Genomic DNA, 15,363 nt, shown 5'->3' on the forward strand with positions numbered 1-15,363 from the left:
TATATTCCATTTCTTATTTCTGTGAGGTTCATTGGGTTCATTCATCTATTTCTTTATTCTCTCCACAGTCCCCGCCCTGTTTAGCAAATATCTCTTAATTCCACAGTTCTTTAAATTGCTCTGATTTAAGCCACATTTTGTGGTTCTTAAACTCCTGTTTGAGCAAAACAAATAAATAAACATAAATGGTGCAGAATTAGTTGCAGAAAATTCCCTAAGATAAAGCTGTAAACACAGCTATTTAAAAATGTCTTAGGTTTATCTTTTCCAGATATGCCAATCTCAGGGCAGAGGTAGGTAAGGAAGGAGCTTTTGTGACTGCTCTCTCCGAGTTTCAAAACATAAGAAAATACATTCTGATGTTCAATTCCAAGGCAAGTGATAAAGATCAAACACTCATTTCATTACAATATTTTCATTTTTATTGAACAGATTCACTTTGGATCTTGCTTGCATTTGGAATGTTTACTTTTTAATAAGTGATCTGTTTAAATGTGGATCAGAGAACAAGAGTTTCTGTTTTACAGTTCAACTTTTGACCTTGGGGGATGAATGGGTGGAGGCTAAGACGAAAAGTCCACTGTGTTTCTACTGAACTTTTTACCCTTAAAAAAAAAAAGAGAGAGAGAGAGCAAGTTTAAAGTTCACGCAGTGCACAAGAGGTCTCCACTGGGGATTTCTGGTATTATTAACTTCCTGACCTCAGATAATTAAAAAGAAAGAGCAGAGCCACCTCAGACTATGACTCAACTTTGAACTTTTAACCTTCCAAGTAAAGTATTTAAATTGTAAATGGTAGACCCTGGAAGCTTTCTTATTGCTATTAACTTCCTTCATCTCTGGTCACAAAGTTATAATTTAGGCCAAAAGCATAGCCCGAACTTTCCTTTTTATTTATTTAACCTCTTTTAGCAGAAAGAATTGAGAACTCTATTTACCTAGAAATGACAGGTATTCGGGAGAAATGAGTGAAGCCTGAAGGGTCATCGAGTCTTGGAGTGAGAAGCAACCCAAGACAATCTTTCTGGCCTGCTCATTTGTGAAGGAGAATACTGAGAACTAGGGAGGTGAGTGATTTCCTTAAGGTCCAATGAGTAATAGGAGAACAAAAGAGCATCCCTGATTCATTAGCTGTACTTGTTTCAGTAGTGGAGGGATTCAAACACGACTAGGGGTAAGGAATATTTCTGGATGTAATATAGGGGTTGAGATTTTTACATTAAAATTAATAAAAGGGAAAAAAATCACTGGATAGGGAGTCGAGAGGCCTGGCTCCTAGTGACCCCTTTACCCCACTGATGGTACAATCTTAGGAAATTGTTTAACTTTTCCAAGCCATAATTTGCGTGGTTATAAAATGGAACATAGTTGAGAGGAGGTGATAAGCATCTAAGACTGTTCTAACGTTTTTGGTTCAAGAATACTTGCTACCATGCATGTTTAAACACTGTATACATATACAATTCTCAGCAACAGCTGGGTTTTCTCAACACGGAGGATAGGGCTAGATGGCATGATTTTAGGGTAATTGGCTATATCACAACGGGCTTGACACTGCTGATGAGCTCTCCTTTCTGTAAGAAAAGTAAAAAATCCCAAAGGAAAAGGGGGAATATTATATAAAGAAGCATGAGAGACAGGGAAGAAAAAAGCAGAAGACCTGGGACAAAAAAAAGACAGGGAGGGGTGGGGGGAGGGCATTAGAAACCAGGGTGACAATGAGCCAGTAGTCCCTTCAGTTGGATAGGACCCAGCCAATGCTTTGTGATACTGAGAAAGTCAATGAGTACCATGTGAATCTGCCGAAGCCACATGCTGTTAATACCCAAGCTTAGAGAGGCAGCTCTCACTGGCACTTGTACAACACGCAGCATGCTGAAGAGACAGTCTTCGGCGGGCCCACTCTTCCCTCCTGCTGTTTGCTAACACCTTTATTGCCTCCAGTTAGTTACTCACACCACTCTCATTCCCATCTGTCAAGGAGAGTTCCCTTCCAACATTCTGTCCTCTTTTCTTATACAAGAGACCCTCCCAGTGTGGCTGCCCAGCACGGGAGCTGGTACTGAGCTGGATGTCGCAAATCTGGAGTGGGGTGAGCAATGATTTTCTTGTTTCCTGGTCCCAAAAAGCAAGGGAGATGGGACTATCTGATCCTGCCTGAGACCCTCCTGCAGAGCCAGCTGGAGGGGAGGGAGAGCATGGTGGTTGTCCAGCTGGAGGCTGTCTGCTTGGCCTGGAAGCAGAGGGTCCAGGGTCACTGCCTGGTCAAAGTGCTAACAGCTGTATTTGACTCCCATCTCATCACAGATGTTTACCCACCCAACTCCGCTCTCAGCTGCTTTAAACAAATTCACTTCTCCTTTAAAACCTCCTCTGTTCCTTCTAGCCTCTACCCGCCCCAGGCCAGCCAGGGCAGGTAATTAATATTTGAGCAAGGGACTGCACTGATGTATGTCTGAATAAGTGATTAAAGTTGCAGACCTATGGGCTACAAATAGCTATTAATCCCAGTTTTGGGTGGGTAAAATTACCCAGTTTTTCCTTTGTTCAGTAAGCCCTATTTATTCACTAAACTTCTCCCACATTTTCTAGTCTTGAATGCATTCCTTCCTGTGTAGATGTCCAGAGTACAGTCATATGAACCTCAAAATCCCCGGAGGAAGAAGGTCACAGGTCACCACACAAAGCATGACTGTCATCATGAAATAAGTAATATTGCCTCATTGACACGTACCTTCATCAACATCTAGAAAGGAAATAAATAAAGGACTATGTCTTGTCTGCCAGCTACCCTGCAATGGAAAACATCACAATGAAAATAAGATATATTGTGCTTGTGAAACTTAAAAAAAAAAAAGGTTTATGCCATTATTCTCAGTGATGGGCTATTGCAAATTCTAGGTAGCTGGATTCAGGCAGTGATAATAATTCTATTTTTAAAAATTAATTTCTCTTTCTTTTCTTTCTTTCTTTCTTTCTTTCTTTCTTTTCTTTCTTTCTTCTTTCTTTCTTTCTTTCTTTCTTTCTTTCTTTCTTTCTTTCTTTCTTTCTTTCTTCTTTCTTTTCACTTTCTTACCTTAAAGTGATGGGAGAAGAACAGAAAGTTAAGCACAACCCAGAGAGCCAATGATAAATAATTCAGTATGTGAATTATCTGCAGTGAAGACTCTCCTAAGCCAGGCCAAATCAACTCCCCTACAGGTAGGAGAGTCTGAATGCTTCCAAGGGTAGCCAAGCCCCTCACCACATTTCCCAGCTGCCCTGGCCCCACCGTAGGTATGTGCAAGTGCAGTGTGAGATAAGTAGCTTTTGCTGATTCTAACTACACCCCCACAATCCCAACTCAGCTGAGAAGCTAAGACCTTGCCTCTGGAAGCAGCCAAAGGCTGATGGATTCTCTGCAGTTTTCTATTGTCCCTGGCAATACTGCCTCTTTTGGCGTAAATATTTGAATTGGCGATGAAACTGAAAAAAAGATTGGAAAATCACACCAGCAGAAAGGCACTCTTGTTTGCTTCCTCCATGCATTTAGATAAAATAGATCCCCATATATTTCTCTGATATTATTTCTTTGGTTTGATGTACCCAGCTGGCCAGAATAAGTCATCTTTTGGTGATTAAATTTAGTAGAGTATCCATACAAGTGCCAGGAGCTCCAGAACCCTTAATGGAATTTTGGCAGGCAAGACAGCAATAATTGTACAGCAGGTACAATGAAAGTGGGAAGCTGGGAATACAAGGAGCCGCAATCTTCTCCCTTCTTTTTGCCAGCAGCTCCGAAAGTGAACTAGTATCTAAATTAGGTGTTATTTTAGATTACACTATGTCATACCTAATGGAAGTAACACCATCAAGCAGACAGATGCCAGGTGGAAATTGGTTGGTATCTAGGGATGGCAATTATTGGCTCATTTCTTTATTTAATTCGTCAGTCTAATAACATGTATCATGGCCATCAAAAAGATATGTCAGTGGCTGGACACTGGATTCTTCCAGTGATCTCTGAAATATAAAAGAGCAAGTTAGGGATTATCGCTGCTCAATGCCTATTTATCTAGGACTGTAAGGCAGGGGGCATGGCCCCAGGTGAGCTACCACATTTTGTGGAGTATAAAAAAACTAGACTTGAGTCTTCTTGTAGAGGGCCAGAGAGACCAATCCACTTATTCCTGAGAGGAAAATTAAGAGGCTCCCTATAACTTTACGATAGCCATATGAATAGGCCTCCCTTCTATATCCTACCACCTTGAGTTGAAGGAGATACAGTTGGGCCAAAATTTTACTAATTGTTGTACTGAATGTCTACTAAATGTAGGACATTATATTGGATAAAGGCTAAATTAAACATGGGCCATGCTTGATCTCAAAGGAGAAAAACCTTTTCACACATAATTGTACTTAAGGATAATTCTGATAAAGGCTATATAAGAAAATGATCAGTCTGTGGTAAGTTGCTTATGAGAATACCAGAGAGAAAAGTTATTCCTTGGATATAAAAAAATAAATATAACTGTAATTAAAAAAAAAATAATAATAATATAGTATTTAAAAAATCAGAGGCATTGCTTTATAAATACTGGTAACCAATTAGGGCAAGAATGTTAAAAAGATGAATTAAGCTCATGTAGTAAATAATTCTTTTGATTCTTGAAAATGGTAGTGTTTGAATTTTTTTTTTTTTATGAAAGATTCCAGGAAGCCAGAGACTTCTGGGTAATGTTTAAATCATTGGGAATTGATCTGACATTTAATGGCAAAATGTTGACTCTCTAATGCTGTAACAAGGTCAATGGGTCAAGGGACCTCCATTACCTAACCTTAGCTGTTCTCTTTACATGACATATCAGAGTATTGATCAGGGCTGTTATGCAGGATTGGGCATAGAGTTCTATATCCTTATTATAATGCTCTTAAAAACTGGGTCTAGCCAATATATTATATTCTGCTATGATCTGCATTTTTTGTGTGGCCCCAGTGAACGGGACTTGCTCTGTTTCTTGTTTATCCTCCTACTTTGGTCTGTACTCCTTGGACAAAACTTAAGTCTTCTCTGAATGTTCTGCGTCCAGGGTTCATTCACTGATGGTCTTAACATTCTCAAAGATTCCACATTATATTTTGCCTTCAAACTTCATTGATCTTCCAAACTCAATGATATTACCAAAATGGTAGTCAGTTTTGATGTTCTTAGAGCTATAACATTGGATGACTGAAGTCGCATTCATACTGGCTAGTCATTATATTTCGATTATAGAAATGTTGGGCACTGACTGGTTTCATAGGCTCAAACTAACTCCTTAGATTTGAACAATGAAGGAATAATTTGATTTAATTTAGAACACTGTAGAACTATAATACTTAGCTTTTCCAAGCAGGTTTTATATATTCTCTCATTTTATTCTCATACCACTTATGTATATAATAATTCATGATAGGACCCTAACATTCCATCAAGAAAATACATTTCCATCGCAGATGACTAACGTAAGCCATAGGAATCATTTGTTCTACAAAGGATTCAGGACAATTGATCCTTAAACTTTATTGTATACTCATGGTTCTTAAAACCATAAAAAGATTTAGAGGGTATGGTGGAGATTGCAAGTTGTCCACCAAACTCTGTGTTCCACTGCTTCCAAGGTAAGACAGAGTTGTAACTGAGACAAAGCTACCCAGGCATGAACTATATTTTCCCACTCCTCTGGCAGCTAGTTGTGGCCATAAGACTAAGCTCTCTCCAGTGAAGTATGGGCAAAAGTGATGGATGTCATTCAAGCCCTGCCTTGAAAATTTGTGTGCTCACTCCTATAGCTCATTCTTCTTTCTCATAGCTGAAATAGTGATGACAAGACAAACCTTAGAAGTTGTGTGTTGACTGTGGAAGGACCACCTTCATTTTGGGTTGATTCCTAAATGACTCAGTGGAGCAGATCCCGTCTTCACTGGCCCTTTCCCCCATCTCCTGCACAGATTATTACTTGAGAGACAAATCCACTTCTATTTTATTTCAGCCATTATATTTTCAGGATACTTAGATTAGGTTAGCCTGCCTAATTGATATGGATGGTTACTTGCTTTTACTAGGAAAAACTTCAAGAGTGTTCAAGTCTGGGTTGGTGATGAGACTGAAAATTACCAAGCCCTGACTTTATTCCTTCTCTCCGTCAGATATTTGATTGGGGGGGGGGGGGGATGGAGGTTAGGAGAATAGGAGAGAAAAATAAAACAGAGGTAGGTCAAGACTGGAGGAGGCAGTTGTGGGGGTAAAGTTCTACTACAGAGATGTCTACACCTGCTCAGAAATGAGAATGGAATAAAAACATTAAGAAAATAGAACCAGAAAAATCCCCCTTCCCATTTTTTCTTTTTTAATTAAATAAGCCTTTACTGAGTATGCAGAACTCATTGGATATCAACAGCTACTGAATTCTCAGTTCTTTGTGTTTGATTTGCTAATCATTACAGTGAATTAAACACTAAGAATTCAGCAAGGGTTCTAAAAGAAGCACTGCTGAACAGTCATCATGGACAGAAAGTAACCTCTGTGTTTTCTTCTTAAGTCTTTTCCAATCAAATTGTGTCTTTTCTCTTTAACACTTGTCACTTAGATCTTTATCTTAGTAGGTCATCTCAAAAGTCTTGCATGCTAGAATCCAGAGAAATAGATAAGCATCGCCAACATTTATCGATGATACAACTACTTAATATCCTCCAGAGGTGTTCCCACACACACATTCACATGAAAATAGAACCCGATAGAAACTTTAAAGGGATCTCAAAGGAGAAGCCATGGTGGTAACGTGTGCAATAACCCACAGTCATCACTGCCCTAATAGTATCTGATCTGAACCTGGCAGAGCTTCAGAAAAAGCCATGTGTTCAGGCTAAAACAAGAATGAGAAAAAAGGAGAACGTTGCTTTCTTCTAATGTGGTAAATAGGGCATGAAGTTTTTATAGTTTGCTGGTAGAACCAGTTTTACAAGTTTTCTACTTACCCATAGGGCTTAGCCTTAAGGGAGAAAAAATACTTTTATTCAGGAAATATCTTAAGACTTTTGGTAGAGGGTTTAAAGTTGGTATACAAAATAAAGATCTGTATTAACGTTGTTGTGTCTACATTTATTGGGACGAAGCTTGAAATTGAAACTATTACAGATTAAAATTTTTCTATGGGTGCCATACTTTCCACTTCTGTTTTTGGCATGAGGAAGTGCTAAAAGAAAGCTTCCTACTTTTGCATCCTCCTTATGTGACCCCTTATTACTAAGTTTTGGTAGATTCCTCATATTCGTTTAAACTGTTCTCCCAGATTGTTTATTCTAAATGTGAGGAAATGATCATTTAATGGGTCCAGGTCTTCATTCTTCTCAGTTTGGAAGAAATGGCTTTAAGAAGAAATCCCCACAAGGAATCAACATGTGTGCCCCTTTGAGTGGGCATGTGTGAGAGAGAGCCAGGCCTATGGCTAGTGGCAGAGAATGTGACACAGGGAAAGGAGACAAAGAAAGCTTAAGGCGATAAAATGAAATCTTTTTTTTTTTTTAAGATTTTATTTATTTATTCATGATAGTCTCACACACAGAGAGAGAGAGAGAGAGAGAGAGAGAGGCAGGGACACAGGCAGAGGGAGAAGCAGGCTCCATGCACCGGGAGCCCGACGTGGGATTCGATCCCGGGTCCCCAGGATTGCGCCCTGGGCCAAAGGCAGGCGCCAAACCGCTGCGCCACCCAAGGATCCCTAAAATGAAATCTTAAGGCAATAAAATGTTGAACATGTTATATTTGCACATTTCAAATTTCCTTTCCTTTCAAGTTTCAGTATCTGTTGATAGACTTAAGGTGCTTTCTCAGTATGGCTGCTTCTGCAGATGGTACTGGGGGAGAGCAGAGCAAGGAATAGATGAGGAGAAAAGGAAAACGTGTGTGTTTGTATGTCAAGTTCATCTCATTCATTCTTCTCTCCTAGTTCAGTTAGTGGAAAGTATTCCTATACTGATTCTTTCATTTAACAACTTGTCTGCTTTGACGAAGACAGATCAACTTCAGCATTTGGTGACCCCGAGGGAAATATTCTATATCTAGTGGTGAAACTGATTGATTTTATTAAAGCCACTGTGAAATCTCTGCTTCCTCAGGAAGAAAATTATATTTTTCTTCACTGGAGATTGAATAAGAGAAAATAATCTGAATAAATATTATATGTCATATTCAATTTACAAAGTTATAAATAGAGAAGGTGCAGAGATTGCCTTCAGACTTCAAGTTTGGAACTGAAAGATATGTATGTATGCACATAGCTTACATATTCTTAGTGGAGAATACTTACAAAATTAGAGAGACTTAATTTGTGAGTGTTTTATCCACTCACAAATTAGTTTTTATTAAACAACCTTTTCTGAATAAGGAGCAAAGTGCTTTTGTTCCTTTTTTCATTTGAGGAGTTAAAATTTAATCTTGAAAGTTTGGCTATGCAGCTGATAGCTGGCTTAACAAAATATCCCTCACTTCCTCTTCCACAAGGACCTCTCGGTCTTCAATCCTGCGCAGCAGTTTTGAAATTCTAAAACAATTACAAAATTTTCTTGTCTTTAATGATTCTTGGAGACTGTGAGAACTCAGGTATGCCAAAAAGGCATTTGAAAGGAACAAGAAGTACAAGTATTGGCTTTGTTCCATTCAAATTAGGGTAGCTGCATTACTGCTGATTTTTTTTTTCCAGTAAAAGCTGTTTCTCTACATTTTTCCTATTCTCTAAACTTTACCATTCTGGATTACAAAAAAAAAAAAAAATGTGACAACCTTATCAATGAGCAACCCATATTTTTGTTAAGTAAATGGATGAAATTAGAACTGATGTCTTGTTATCGAAAAGAAGCTGTTGCTGAAATAAGTGATGTGAACAAGAAGGGGAAATCCAACCTGTTGCTACCATCACTAAAGCCAGGGTTGTACTCAAAACTAAAGGTTGCCCAGCTGAAAATGAAAACTCTTTACATACTTCATTTTACTTAACTCTTTTTTAATTCTTTTTTATTCTCTCTTTGGAAGGAGAATGTGTTTTGTTTTGTTTTGTTTTGTTTTGTTTTGTTTTGTTTTTCTAAGCAAGGAGCATCAGGGGTTATCTTTTCTTGGACAAGCTAAAAGCTGTCACCTTGTCAGAGGAGACAGATGAGGTTGGAGAGGACGCCACCTCCTGAACCAGAGTGCAGAGCTGTGATTCTAGTTCAAGACAAGAACAACAGGTACTTGGGGGAGCAGTCAAGCAAGTTACCATATCTCTTACTCAACCAGAAATTAAAGCATTGATTTAAAAATTATACATATGGCTTTTTGACCCATGCCAAGGACCCTTTTCTCATTTTACTGTCATTAGTAGTTAGCTTGCTTGTTATGTGACATCATTTTTAAGACTCATGAAACTATGCAAAGAATGAAAAGTCCATAATATGGTCCTGTGGGAATACCATTGCTTGAAAAGCAAAAATATGTGTTAAACATGTGTCAGCTGGGATTAGAAGGAGTAAACTATTTAAAGCAGAGGGCATGTGATTGGAAGTTTTTTTATATGTCTCTTCCCTCCAACTTCTTACTTTGAAAACTTAAAAATGTACAGAAAATTGCAAGTACAGTACAGTAAACATGCATTGGTCTCTTATGTTGATCTGAGCTAATAGGGTAGCCACTTTCCATATATGGCTATAGACTACTTCAAAATTTGGCCAGCCCAAATTGCGGTGTGTTGTTCCACATGCCTTTCCAAAAATAAATACTTCCTAATGTTTTTTGAAAAGTAAATAGATATTTGGGCCCTAAACCAAGCAAACAAAAACCACACACATGCACACACACACACAATTTATATTACATGTACACACATGCACATATACGTAATATAAATCCATACTAATATTACAATAACACGTGTTTGTGTATCTCTGTGTGCATATGTTTGACTATGGATCTAGACTTCATTTTCAATAAATCACTGAAAAAAAAGTGACTGGAGAGGTGAGATGAGGGTTTAGGCATCCACCTTTTGAAAAGTGCTTGATGTTTCTCCTAAGAAGTGAATAGGCTCAATAAGTTTATTTATTCTCACATGAAATAGAATATATTAGAAATAATAGTCTCTCTTTTTTTTTTGTAAAATAAAATAAAAATATAAGTTAAAAACAGAAATCCTAAACATTAAGATGTTTCTTCTTGGTGCTTATGATTTTACAAGACAGCGTAAATCCAACACTTGCAGGGCACCTGGGTGGCTCAGTGGTTGAGGGTCTGCCTTTGGCTCAGGTCGTGATCCTGGGGTCCTGGGATCGAGTCCCACTGCCACTGCCTCTGCCTCTGCCTATGTTTTTACCTCTCTCTCTGTATCTATCATGAATAAATAAATAAAATCTTAAAAAAAACAAACAAACTAACACTTGCCTGGTTGAAATCATCTTCATTTCTCTACCTACTCCAGTGCAAGCTAAAACACAGGATTGTTAACATGTATTTGAGATCAATTCTAAATTTAATAATCAATATCCAAAGATTCATCACTGGCGAATCAGTGAAGCCATTAAAGAAAGGTTTAAAAACCAGCAGTCAGTGACTTTGAACCTCTTTTAATCTGTTCCCATATAAAATGGAACCAGACTGTTTAATAAGTAAATAGAACATATCCAAATGATGGATGGTGTTCCCTTCTGAGTAGTCTCTTCCTTTGTAAGATGATTCTCTCAAGAACGTGGTCTTTCTTTCTTCTTTCTTTTTTAAATTTGTTTTGTTCCCTTAAGTAGGGTTCACGCCCAGTTCAAAGCCCAATGCAGGGCTTGAATTCATGACCCTGAGATCAAGACCTGGACTGAAATCAAGAGTCAGCTACTTGACTGGCTGAGTCACTCAGGTGCCCCTGTAAGTTCTTTTTTTCAAAAAGCATATTTCTCTTATTATCCATCAAAGTGCTATACCATGCTCCTTGTTAAGTAGATTTGAATCTTGCAAACTGACAGATGTGTTGAAAACCAAGTAGGATGATAAGATTGATAAAACTTCTTGTGTTAGCTCAGGCTGCCACAATAAAATAGCATAGGCTGGGTAGCTTAAACTACAGAGGCTTATTTCTCACTGATCTGAAAGCTGGGAAATCTAAGATCAAAGTGCTGGCAACACAGGTTTCATCCCAGGGTCCTGGGATCGAGTTCCACATTGGGCTCCCTGTAGGGAGCATGCTTCTTCCTCTGCCTATGCCTCTGCCTTTCTCTGTGTGTCTCTCATGAATAAATAAATAAAATCTTAAAAAAGAAAAACAAAAAACACCAAAAAACAAAAAACAAGTTTCATTCGGAGGCTTCTTCTTCAGCTTGCAGGAGACCACCTGGTTACCATGTTCACATGGTCCCTTGGTATGTAAACAGAGAAAGAGGACTCTCCCTCTTTTGACTCTCCCACGAGTCCTAGTGAATCAAGTCCCCTCTCTTATGACCCCAGTTAACTTTAATTTCCTCTTACAGGACTTATCTCCAAATACAGTTATATTGGGGGTTAGGATTTCAATATATTGATTTTTTGAGTTCAGTCCATAACACAATCTGAATTTTACTCCCCAAAAGGCAGTAATTATTTTTTCAGAAAGGCTATTTTTATGCATGTGTGTGCTTATGGCTTAAACAGTCCAGAATACTTCTAAATGAAAGCTTAAAAAATTTTTTATGGCATGCCGGCATTGTTTGAAGACATAGGTAAGTTACTTCTTTCTTGTTTTTTGTTTTGTTTTGTTTTGTTTTGTTTGTCTGTTTTAGTCAATAAAATAATATATTTCCTTTGCAGAAAACTGGGAAAATGAAGAAAAGAATTAATAAAATGGAAATAATTGTATGCTATTAAAATTCCCTGAGAGTCACATTTTTCCTAGTACTTTTTCATTTCTTTTTTTAAGATTTATTTGTTTGTTTATTTTTTAGGATTTATTTATTTGAAAGAGAGAGAGAGAGAGAGAGAACGCCAGCTGGAGGAGGGGAAGAGTGCAAGGGAAAGAGAGAATTCTCAAGCAGATTCCTGAGTGCAGAGCCTGATATTGGACTTGATCCCAAGGCCCCGAGATCATAACCTGAGCTGAAATAAAGAGTCACCCAACTGACTGAGCCACCCAGCCACCTTTTCAAAAAATATATATATACAAACTTGGAATCGGGGCACCTGGGTGGCTTAGTGGGTTGAGTGTTGGATTCTCAATCTCAGCTTGGGTCTTGATCTCAGGGTCATGAGTTCAAGCCTTGTGTTGGGCTCCACACTGGGCATGGAGCCTACTTAAAAAAAAAAAAATTAAAACCAAACAAAAACAAACCAAAAAACACCTTGGAATCATATAGCTGAGAAATATCATGTACCCTGATCTTTTCCATTTAAAATTATTTCATGAACATATCCAAATTAAATAATTTATGAAAAACTTCTCTTTGAGAGATTTTTGTTGTTTCATTTCTCATTGTTGTACATAAGAGTTCATTAAGCCTTGCTTTTATTTGTTCATCCTTGTACATAAATATTTGTTGCAGGTCTGTTTATTTCTTCAGGATAATTTTCAAAGAGAGAAATTACTAGGTCAGAAGATATTAATAATTGTTAGACACTTGATTCATTTTGCTGAATAGCTCTCCAGCAAAAAGGAATCACATGAAACTCTCACATGATATTTGAGAGGGACAAGTTCATTTGCCAACACTAGCCATTACACTTAAAAACATCTTTCTCAATTTGTAAAGAAATCTGCATCTGGTTTTATTTTGCAAGTGAGAATTGACTATTTTTTTGTTTCTGCATATTTATTCTTTTCTTCTATTTGTGAATTCCCTATTCCCATTCTTTACCCACTTTTCCTTTGAGAAAGTCTGTTTTTTTTTTTTTTACTAATTTGTTTTTCTTTTGTTAATTTATTATTTTTCAACTCTTTGTTATGTATGTAAAACTGTAATTTGTTTTTGTTTTTGTTTTTTTGTTTTTTGCCAGGTTTTCTTTTGACTCTTGATTTTATGTATTTTATAGAAATATCCATATCTGTGTAGTAAATCTTTCTATACATTTATTCTGCCTGGAAGTGGTTCTTGAATTTAACATGCATCAGAATGTCCCAGTGTGTTCATTAAAACACAGATTCCTGGGCCTTATGGGTCAGGGTATATTTTTCATTAATTCTCTGGGGTAACCCTAGCAACTGTTTTCGCAAGTAACCCAGCTGATTCTAAATGAAGTGGTTAATAACCCCCACTGTGAAGCAGTGCTTTGCAGGTTCTTGCTTTGGATTAATACTTAGTTTCTTTAATCATGTTACATAAATAGCTGGGCATATTTTCTTCTATTTTCCCATGTTTTCATTTTTCTATATTGATCCATTTGATTCAGCTGGAATGTATATTACTATAAGTTTTACCACAAAATATTGAACCATTTTCATAGCACAATTTATTTAATAATAACCCAACATTTCCCCAATAATTTGCATTCCAAGTTTATACCATTTACTATAATTTTATAAATATTTGAATTTTTGTTGAGCTTTTTCCCTATATTGATTTGTCTATCTACTCCAGCACACTATTTTAATTATTCTATCCTTTAAGTATTTCTGAACAATGTCCTCTCCCCATTACTCTTATTTAAAAATATTTTGGCAATTCTCACCTGTATAATTAAAAAAAAATTAGCTTGTCAAATTAAAATAATTAGAACATTTTTGCTGGAGTTGTATTTAATCTATAAAATAATTTGAGAAAAAATTACATTTGTTTAACACTGTGGCTTCACTACAACATATATTTCTATCTATTTATAGCTTCTCTTATGATAGCTATGCTCTGAATATTTGTGTGTCCCCCTACCCCTCCAAAGTCATAGGTTGAAATCCTAACCCCCAAAGGTGATAGTATTAGGAAATGAGTCTTTGGGAGATGCTTAGGTCATGAGTGAGATTAGTGCCTTGTGAAGAAGCTCTAGACAGATCCCTAGCCCTTCTCATCATATGAGTACACATAGCCAGCTCTGAATCAGGAAGGGGGCCCACACCAGAAGGAATGGCATACTATACAATACTCAGATACATATCAAATGGGTAAAGATAGGTTTCATAACTTTAATAACTTTAATGCAGTACAATTTTGGTATTCTAGTGATGATGAGAAGTATCAGTAACTAAAAATGTTTCAATAGTAGTTTAATGATCTGTTCTTTTCCTTTGTAAAATTCATATTTAGACCCTGGAGTTATCAATTCTCCTGATGTGCATGACTCAAAAAGAACATTTCTGTTCTCACATAAAATGGTATTTTCTGGATACTACAATATAGCATTTTTTTTTTTAAATTTTAGCTGTTTTGGGAAGTTCTCATAATAGAGAGTTGAATTACATCCCAATATTCTAGTTTTTAAAAATAGTCATGATTGGCACTACCTAAATTGAAAATTGGTCATTGATTTCCCTCTATCCATTTGTGGAAAAAAGAGTTCACTTGAAAAATCAGAAATAAATAAATAAATACAATAAGATTTTTTTCTTGAAAGCTCAGAACTTTATTACATTGTTAAGGTTGTTCTAAGCAGAATAAAATTTAGCTTAAAACTGCAAAAGAAAGGAATTTGTGATGCTGAACAGAAGTGGATCCCTTCCTGGTGGGCTCCACAACAGATACTTCCTGCTTTGTTCTTGTTTCCTCATGGTAGTCTGATCTGTAGCCTTCCCATGGGCATCTTCGTCTAAGTGGTTTCCTGCCCTTCACCTGGGGCCAAAGAGGGAGGAAGAAAGGCTCATTCTCATACTGAGACCCCTTAGGAAGTAATCCTGGGGTGGAAGAGATGTCATACTTCACTGCCAGGCAATGACAACAATGGAAGAAGGGAAGAGAAATCATGCCAAAGTGAAGTATTCAAGACTTTTCCAACTTATCTTTAGGACAAGGATTTACTAAGATGTATTTCTTATTTTTTTTTTTTTAATATGTAACGCTTCACGAAGTTGCGTGTCATCCTTGCGCAGGGGCCATGCTAATCTTCTCTGTATCGTTCCAATTTTAGTATATGTGCTGCCGAAGCGAGCACGTATTTCTTATTTTTAAGGATATTATAAAAACAAGAGTGGTACAAACCTCATTGCAGACGTCCCAGGGAATATTAATCTTAGGAACATGGATGAAAGAATGGTTAACTCTGAAAGGATAGATGGGTAACTCTGAAAGGGTAGATAAAGCTTCTGAATATTATTGAGTTCGGTGTACTTCAGGGAAAGATGGCCATTAGGTTGGCCCATGGAGCTTTAGAGAGGTTCAAGTTGTATATATGAGCTAGAGAGACTCTAACAAGGAACATGAGATTATGAGAAACAGTGA

General features: G+C 37.2%; 1 non-coding gene across 1 annotated transcript; it reads right to left on the reverse strand.

Annotated features, from left to right (window-relative positions):
• Positions 1–14,969: 14,969 nt before the first annotated feature.
• On the reverse strand, positions 14,970–15,076 carry LOC112917735 (U6 spliceosomal RNA). Its single transcript, XR_003234518.2, has one exon. It is a non-coding gene; the product is annotated as a U6 spliceosomal RNA (small nuclear RNA).
• Positions 15,077–15,363: the final 287 nt, after the last annotated feature.

Source organism: Vulpes vulpes, chromosome 15 (genome assembly GCF_048418805.1).
Source record: "Vulpes vulpes isolate BD-2025 chromosome 15, VulVul3, whole genome shotgun sequence".
Taxonomy (NCBI): domain Eukaryota; kingdom Metazoa; phylum Chordata; class Mammalia; order Carnivora; family Canidae; genus Vulpes; species Vulpes vulpes.